Source organism: Dermacentor andersoni, chromosome 6 (genome assembly GCF_023375885.2).
Source record: "Dermacentor andersoni chromosome 6, qqDerAnde1_hic_scaffold, whole genome shotgun sequence".
NCBI classification, from domain to species: domain Eukaryota; kingdom Metazoa; phylum Arthropoda; class Arachnida; order Ixodida; family Ixodidae; genus Dermacentor; species Dermacentor andersoni.
Window position 1 is genome coordinate 2116709 of NC_092819.1, and position 8639 is coordinate 2125347.

The 8639-nt window shown below is 45.6% G+C and overlaps 1 long non-coding RNA gene across 1 annotated transcript in view; it reads right to left on the reverse strand.

The window, feature by feature from the left end:
- LOC129382204 (uncharacterized) overlaps positions 1 to 3078 on the reverse strand; it is a 48515-nt gene extending 45437 nt beyond the window's left edge. Inside the window, exons 1-2 of the long non-coding RNA XR_008610293.2 lie at positions 2795 to 3078; positions 201 to 411 (exon numbers count right to left, since the gene is read on the reverse strand). This is a non-coding gene — a long non-coding RNA (uncharacterized lncRNA). The remainder of the gene's footprint in view (positions 1 to 200; positions 412 to 2794) is intronic.
- Between the last annotated feature and the right edge of the window lie 5561 nt (positions 3079 to 8639).

The window sequence follows — 8639 nt, forward strand, 5'->3', positions numbered from 1 at the left end:
TTGAGCCTTCATATATTTTTGCATTCATATTGGCACATTATTTACACATTGACAATATGTGCAAACCCTATTACGCTCACATACAGGACATCCGCCTACCTTCAACCAGTGCCCCCATCGAGTGAGGAGGGAAGCGCCGCAGACATCTTAATGTAAAATGTGCCAGTTTTCCGATCTGGCAACACTTGAAGTTCCATTACCGTCAAGTGAAGAGTCACAAGCGCCAGCATCGACTGTCTTCGGCGTCGCACGAGTCTGTGGAGTCTCAGAACATTTTGGAATCTCTTGAATAACCGATGGTCCAAGAAGTTCTGGTTCCTGAGGCTTCTGAGGCACACCACAGCAGGCCGCAGTCACAAGCATTGCTGGCTTCAGCAGGCAGTCACAGGATGGATACGTTGGGAAGCATTGCTTCTGAAGCGACGTCAAGAGCAAGGAAAAGGAAAAAAGAAAGATGAGAGTCGGTTAATATTAGATGAATAAGGCAACGTTTCAAGTGCAATCAAAAGATGCAAACCACAGGACGACCTCAAACTTTTGCCGTCTCTCTCTGCTCAAACACATAAGAGAGGTCAGTGAGCATAAGCATCTCGATATGAAAATTAAACTGATGCAGGTAGTAAAGTAATTCAAAGATTTGTGTTTTTTAATGTATACCCTTTCTATAATAAAGGCAAGAGACAATGAAACAAAAGGAAATCATTGAGGAGTTTAATTGCTTTATATTGAAATGGAGAAATAAGGAGGGAAATGAAAGTATATGAAAGGTAACTTCCCACTGATCGGAGACGAACCCACAACCTTTGAATTATGCTTGCATTGATTTACTAGTAGAGCTGCAGCAATGGCTATTCCTCTGTAAACATTCTTGAGCATGTATGTGCATGAACTAGATGTCGCCCTGGTAGTGTTAGCCAGGTTTACTCGTGCAAGAACCCTCCCAGAGCCTAATCTAGTACACATAAACATTCTAGGAAATTGATGGTGGAATAGCCTCCAGCTTAAGTGGTTTTGGGTTTAGCTCCCACCAGTGGCAAGTTATATTTTGTCCACTTTCATTTCCCTTCTCCTTGTGATGTCGGCATTACAAATAAAACGACAGTTATTTTCCCTTATGCTTTACTACGTTTCCTTGTCTGTTGTCATATCAAAGCCCCTCAGCTCTTCTTTTTTGTTCATTTTACATTGTGTTGTATCCCTATTTTTGTGCGTTCTTATTCAAGAATTTCATAAAGTTGATATATGTGGGCCTGGTTGGTTGGCCATTGCTGCTGTAGAAATGTGAGAACGTGTTTTAGCATCACACCTACGATAGAGAAACAAGCACTGACTTGCAACTAAATGTTTGTTCTTGCAAGACAGATGTTTATCGCTTTCATCTGTCCTTACTCATTCAGCCTGTCTTGCGGCAATGAACCTTTTTGAGTTCACCACCTGTGCATGTAGAGTTTGTGCAAGCATCCATGGATGCCTGTACATGCCTGTAATGAAAAAGAAATGTGATGGACCTTCAACCAGTCCCCATGGAAAATTTCGGTTATATGCTGCAAGTTGTAAAGCGTGTCGGGGCGTTCTTGCACCGCAAGGATTTTTCAAATTGTTTTATTATTATTAGGAGAGATAGCAGAAAGGGAAAAGTTTTGTCACCACCTAGCTAGGAGGCGAGGTTCACTGCCAACATAGACAATCTCTACCACTCCCACTACTATCGTCCACAAGCCACATTCCTCACATTTTTTGTGTGTGTTGCGTGGCTCAGTCCAGAGTCGGTTTTGCACCTTCTGCATTGGATGTTTGGTCAAAGTCTTTGTACGTAATCAGTGACATTAAAGGCAGTGCATAAGTGAAACATTTATACGTATGACCTGCTTCTCTGGCAGGAAGCAGGGCTACCTGACGGGAGCCCTAAACAGCATGCGAGCTTTAAAAAATTCTTAAGCTGAAAAACAAAATGTAAGGAATTTCTGCTGCTGTCGTGCTGTTCTACAGTTGTTTAATACTTTGCAGACACGATCGCCCCAATACGACTTGCACACCATTGCAGAGCCTAGCCGCCTCAATCCTTACACAGTAAGCCAAGGCTCTTTTATGTTTTTCCCGGATGCCAAGTAGCTTGAATGCAAGTTGAAAAAAATTAGTACCCATGTCTCAATCGTTTGCATATTAATTATGATGACATGACTTTTCTTGACAATGATCTCCATGGCTGTGGGGGCCCTTTTTGGGTGACATGCCATCGAAATTCATTTGTGTAGGTTAGCTACCGCCTTTGTTTAATGCTACATGGGCAAGGTACATGTGCATTTGCGCAAGGTCAAAAGCACTGAGGTAGCTTTTGCGCGATGCTATTCGATGGCAGTTTTCTTATTAGTCATAACTGCTACAATGGTGATGCACTAAGTGGAAACTTTCAGTCTCTGTGATCATGTGATCATTTTTTCTGGTATTTCTTTTCACGTGTATTGTCACTACCTTCATTACTATTTCTCTTGTTTTGTATCAGTATGTTGTGTCCCATTTTTTATTTGTTTATGAGTTAATAAATATTTAGTGGTGTATAGTGAACTAGATTACGCATTAGTATTTATTATGCAAGCTCAATGTCAGTTGTTTCATTCTTTTTGTTTTGCTTCAATGTTTTGTGACCCCTTCCTGATTTGGCTGCCAAAAGGCGGCGGGTAGTATTACGTAAATAAAATAAAATAAATGATACATTAAATGACAAAGAAACAGTGTTCTTCTGTATTCTTCCAATCGCACATTATTAGTCTAGGGACAACTATCCTTTACAAACCTCAATGCTACAGCTCCAGGGGTTTGTCGAATGTGGTGCTGCCGTGTGAGGCCTTCTGCGACAAAGCTCAATAGCTTGTCAAAGAGCTGCGGCGTCTTGCGAATGAACTTTTAGAAAAAACCATGGTCATCCTGACGTATCCGTCGTATCTGTAAAAAATGGCGCTTTATTACCTGGCAGCAAGGCCGTGCCCTGCCCACATATACGCGCAGGTATCAGGAGTTGTACGCTTTTCACTGACACACACGCATAGCCACTAGCCATGATTACCTTTATCCCCTGCTTGGTTTATATGCTTGAATACAAACAGTGTGTCGGCAAAACACGAGAGCCAGTCAATGGTATATTAAAGAAAAATCATGCGGCCACTGCCAAGAAACTTCCGAAATTAGTCACACAGCATTTTAACCTGCCAGGTCACAATTTAATCGTATCTCATCCACAAGCTTCATATATGACAACCAACACGTGTAAAAAGTTGTTCTTGAATCTATGTGCTATACTAATGGCACAAATATAACTAGCAGTCCTTAACTTTTTGTAGGGATATGCTAATACCGCAAGGTAGATTTAGAATCAAATATAGAATCAAATGAAGAAATAAGCTGTATATCAAACAAAATATCAAATAGCAGAAAATGTATTACAAAACTTAATCCTTACAAATTTTGTGCAAGAAAAGAGGGTGCTACACAAGCTCTGTATAAACAGTATGGTCTACTGTTAATAATGAAGGAAGCTCCAAATCAGTATTACAGATCGTCTGCTAAATAGAATCAAGTGCTTCTTCCCCTCTGAAGTTGAATTAGTGACTGTATATTCTACTGCATACACGGGTTAGACATATGGCAGTTGAAACGTCTTGAGGTGTCGTCACCACGTATACAAAATACGATCTGTGTGCTTCCGGCGGCTAATCAGCCAGATCTTCGCCTATGCTTTCGCGCTTTTCGAACTGCACCCTAGTCTTGTCGTTCCCTCTGTTCGCGTACGTCACATTATCGTTTCAATCGGTGCTGTCAAGCTGGACGAACATTGTACCGACGACGCGATGCTGTTCTGCGAATTGGGCGTTCGCGCGCTGCGAGTACGATCCCCGCATTACTACTTTAACCCTTTCACTTATGTCTCCTATATGCGCGCACTTAAAAACACTGATAAGTAATTGCTGTCCCGACGAAGATAAGTCCCCATGTCCAAACACTGGCTCCTAGTTCTACCACTGTAGATCATCGAAAGGAAAGAAGTTACTCACAGCCGTAAAGTCCTTTACGCCGTTGAAAGACTGGCAGGACCCACCAACGTCGCCGCAGACGCATTCTGCGCTCCCGCCGCCTTTACAAGAGCAGCAGCAGCAAAACCTTCTTTCTGATGTGGTACATTGCGGGATGAGAGCGCTGATGCCGGCGAAGCAAGCGGCTGAGCAAAAGCTTTACAGCAACGTCGTGTGTGTCAGCTGCAGTCGTAGGCAAGCAGACGCTATCGCACGTGATGTTGATCATTGATGTAGCTTTTCTTGCCATGAGGATGTGTAGATATAGACGGCGTGCATTTCTCAACTTAAAAACAATGTACTAGCTCTAACATTGATAAGTAAGAAAGGCTAGCCATAATGAAATTAAGGATAAACTTTTCTCAAAGCCCCAGATGAACGTCTCCGCCATCGCTGGTCTGTCAGCCTTGTGCTACGCGCAGCGCGCACGTGTTGTGGCTGGCCGCCCTTCATCAGCCGCGTACGCGCTCGCAGACGCGTACGCTTACGTGTACGCGTATCCCGTGCTGCGTGTGGTTGGGCCTTAATGCGGACGTTTATAACTCACAGTGCACTTAGCGCTGGAATTGCCGTTACGTGACTTCCTTGGGTGAGGAAGACTATATTAGACTTCAAATTTCAGATTTATTTCAGAAGACTGCATGAACTATTACACTGTTTCCATATTCAGTATGATGCACCATGATTCAAGAACCGTAGGCGGAACCTTCTGCACCTATAGCTCTTTCATGTGGAAAGGGTGTTAGTTCTCTCCTGAGCTCGCTTATATTTTGCTTACATAACACATTGCCGAAAATAGTACATAGAAACGGGATATATTACTTACATAGCTGAGGTTTCACAAAAGGGGCGGTCGAATACGGTTGCAAGAACACGTGCACTCTTCCACGAACGACCAAAAGAAGAACGTCGTACAGTAAGCATGGCATACAATTTCGGCACGCCAGTAGCTGGAAAGCAAATGAGCGGGTCGCTGGAAGAATCGGGCGGGTAACGTGGCTGCAGCAGGGGAAGAGCGAATTACCCGCCTGGCTCCCGCCGTAGCGCGCATGAATAAGGAACGAGCTGAGGACGGCCATCAGCGGGGCGCGGGTGCCCCGGCCCAGCCCTAAATGAACCTTAATGACCCCGACCGGCACAAGCCCCGCAGGTGAAAAGATCCCCAAGTGAAAAAGCTCCGGGCGATGTCAGCATGGCGTGGTCGTGGCCCGCCACCGGACCAAAAGCCAACCAGGGCACACGATCTGCTCTGCCATGCCCTAAAAAGAGACGGGATGAAAAGTTCAGAAGCACAGCAGACAATGTCTTCGACAGAAGTCTGCGTTACCGTCAAGGTTAAAGGCGCTGGCAGCGGGTTTGACTTCACCAGGAAGCAGAAAGCACTTTCACAGGTTTCTGCTCTGACAACCCGTAAATTCCATGCGGCCGGTTAATCAAGACGAGTTAGCTCTGCCGTGAAAGGCCTTTTTACGTGTACAAATTGCGCGGATGCCCCACACTGTGACAATCGGTCGACACGAAGGCTCTTTGACGCAGATGTTTTTGCTAATGGTACATTTGTCCCATTCTGCAATCATGAAGTAAAGTAGACAAAATTCAACGTTATGCTAGTACCACGTTTAGGTTATCTAACTGTTGCGTCGAAGTCATGCGTGTGATGACGTTGCTTGTGCAGAAGCTATTCTCGAGAATGGATAAAGCAGCAATTATTATTCCATTAACAAAGGCAAGGATAGTCACTACTTAACATTAGAGGCGCGTGACTTCTATCACACTCCCAAATACCAAGGCGAAGTTATTCCCACGGTGCATGCAGAAGCAGGCGCAGATGCACTGATATATACAAAATGTTTGCATTGACGTCTGCACCACTTGCAAAGACATTATTTACACCTCCAGACGTGCTTGGCGCCTGCACGGCTCCTGCGCCATTAAAATTCCAAACCATCATCATCATCATCATACCTTCCAATCAAAAAGCTGGTAAATGTCCTTCGAGGTCGCATCGCAATTTACGAATACCATTTGTGAGCAAACCCACGTGAGTGCGCAAGTGCTTCCTCTAAACTACGTTACGATTACATCCCAACTTCTCTGCGTGCTTTCTCTCTCCATTGCAGTGCTATGTGAGAGAACTCCTGTCAAGCCTGGTTGACGAGATACCGACGACCCACAATATTAGGCAATGAGGCTACGCTATCTGCGATTTTCACGACCTTGTGGGGGCGCCGCACTCGAACAATGATGGCGGCTGGATCCACGGTACTTGATCGACGCTCAGCTTCAGCTCGGTCATATCTTTCCTCCGTTGTGATATAAAATCGCCGCCTTTTCTTAAAGGCCACCTTCGTGTGTTGGCCAAGCAGTTCGTGGTTGCTGGCGTAAAATAAAAAAAGACGGCGCAATCGAACTTGTCGGCCTGTTCTTGCAAACGTCTCCCGTGCAAGCGCAGGCGCATAATAACTGTTACCATCAACCTCAACGGACGTAAAGGAGCCGTGGCGATATAGACAGGATCAAACCAGCCTACCTAGCAAGCTCGCCATCCTTATCCGCTTTTAACGACTTTATCGCAGCTGAAACGACGGATCTACCCGATCACCCGGCATTCTTGGGCACCGCTGCTCTTCGCCTCGAGCGGCAGTCGCCATCGGCCGCCGCGTGGCGCGTGCCTGCGAGGAGGTCAAGACGGAAGGTGAACACTTTCTTCGGCGCCTGCGCTCGCTGATTGTTGCAGTGGACCTAATCTCGATACTATGGAAGGCGGCAGATTATGCTTCGTACTTAAAGAAGCGTCGTTGTGGAGATCTACCGCGATCCTAAATCGTAAGGAATACGCCGGCACTCCAATTGGTCCAAAACGCACTCGTCGACTTCTTTTACTACGGGCATGAGAGCATAGTTCTTTGAAAACTCGATTTAAAGGCGTCGCTTAATAATGGCGTCGCTTTGATGCGAATCATTCTTCGCCTCATTTCAGCCACTTTAGTTCAAGTAGGTATTTCCCCTCTCGTCGCAGTTCGGCTCTCTGTAAGAAACAGATATGCATGACCAACAGTGGAATCGAACCTATACCTTCGAGCACAGCAGCCAGTAGGCCACGATAATTTTTTTAATTGACTTTATTCAATTCACACACAGTTACCGCAGAGAGATATGCCAGCCCAGCATGGGCTGAGAAGAAAAGCAGTCAGCGGTCTGGCATGTATATATTCTGCTTCTGGGCGTTTAAACACTTTAACCATTCTACTTACAGATTCGAGGACATGGGCGCTATAACGTAAAACTATTCCAAACTTTTCTATTCCACTTCTGCAATCAGTCCTACGTGATTATTAAAAAACTTTTTTTGGAACACACCCACTTCGCCTGGCTGTCACGGGACATCACGTAAACCGCGATAGCTCCCCATCTGATATGACGTGTGCACACTGATTGTGCATGACTTGACCGAACAAAAGCAAACTAGTTATTTCTGATTCTACGTCTTTTCGCCGTTAGCCCTCGGCCATTGGTCAAAGGCTTTCGGGCTGCACCCACTTCACCTGCCTGTCACGCGACGTCACAAAACCACAAAAACTCACCGCGTCAAAGTGACGTGCACGCCTTAAAGATGCATTAATATGGCGCACAAAACTGAGTTTTCTTCTGAATAGCCGCAGGCTGCCCCATTCCGAAAGGAATAAAATATGGCTGTTACCGATCGCCCAGGCACTGGCTACTTGTACCTATGGAAAGCATGGGTTTATTAGCGTATAAAACTTTTTCCGTGGCCGCATAACGTTTTCGAGCACTTTTGGCACGTTTACGACCTCGTTCTGCCAACTCTTCTTTGCTGAGGATCCATTTTAGCGTCATTCTTAAGCTTCCGTTGCACGCCGCCGCAATTTTCGACCATCCACCGCGAGTTAAATAAGGGAAAGCGGACCAATCGCAGACGCCGGCACCACCTTCTTCGTCCGGTTATCAATTTTAGTGCAGTGGCTCGGCCCCATCAAATTCCTATCCACTTGAGCGTGCTCCTCACCTTTTGTCAGTCAGTTATATACGACAAGCCGCTCAACGTAGGCAATGTTATTCGTTTTTGAAGCAAAGAAAAGTGACCGCCTGTGAACGAGGAGAGCGTTTGATTGGTCCGTTCAGTCAAGCCTGCGGGTGACCGCCTGCTGATGGCGTCGGCGGTTACGCAAATTTGACGTCAGGAGATTGGAATAAAAACATTTTGGAATAGTTTTACGTTATACGGCCCCATAACTCGTCACTGGCCTCGCGTTCAAACCTGCATGACCGATCGGCTATTCTCAACAACCAAATAATATATAGGCCCAGAAGCATTATAACAAATGGCATGCATTTTCCATTATCGGTCAGTAAACATGGCGCGTGTGTCGCGTGCAAGTTTCTCGTTTTCTTTCCTCGTAACAGCTCACACCATGACACGCCGTGTGAGACTACAACGTCTCAGGGTCAGCCCACATTCCCTGGTGCTTTCCTTGTAGCAGCGAACGATACAAAGAAACTGTGCGATACGGTACCGCCTTCAAGATCGACCCAGGGCGAGCAGCTTTTAAC